Below are 489 nucleotides of genomic sequence, written 5' to 3' on the forward strand. Positions count from 1 at the left end.
GGCGCCTCCCTCCCGCGGTCCTCTAGCGTTCGACAGTGCCGGCGACCGTTACCCGGCCGCCGGTTTCTGCTAACCCCCGCCGGGAGAGCCGCTTAACCCGGGGTGGTAGAGAAGTGGGGGGAAAACGGAAAACCCGGAGGCACACAGTCTCAGACCCGTGCCATCGCCCGGTACTGGGGGGGAGGAACGAGGAAAGCCGCTGAAGGCTCCCCAACCCCGGGGGGCCATCTGCATTTAACTGCCGGCCGCCACCGCGCCTCTTTCCTGCTTGGCGGGCTCCATCTTAGGGCCAGAGCAAAAAGGCAGGCGAGACACCGGTCCCACCACCTCGCCCGCGCCGCCGCCAGGCTCCTCCACGGGGACCGGCGGCCTTCCACAGCTTAAGGCCGGAAAGCGAGCGGGAAGAGAGGAAAAAGAAAAAGGAAAAACATCAAAAAGGACCGGTTGCCAGCCCATAGTCTGGCTACGCAGTCCCATCGCCGAGCCCTC

This window comes from Chlamydotis macqueenii, unplaced genomic scaffold, assembly GCF_036417535.1.
Source record: "Chlamydotis macqueenii isolate bChlMac1 unplaced genomic scaffold, bChlMac1.mat HAP1_SCAFFOLD_146, whole genome shotgun sequence".
In the NCBI taxonomy this organism is placed as follows: domain Eukaryota; kingdom Metazoa; phylum Chordata; class Aves; order Otidiformes; family Otididae; genus Chlamydotis; species Chlamydotis macqueenii.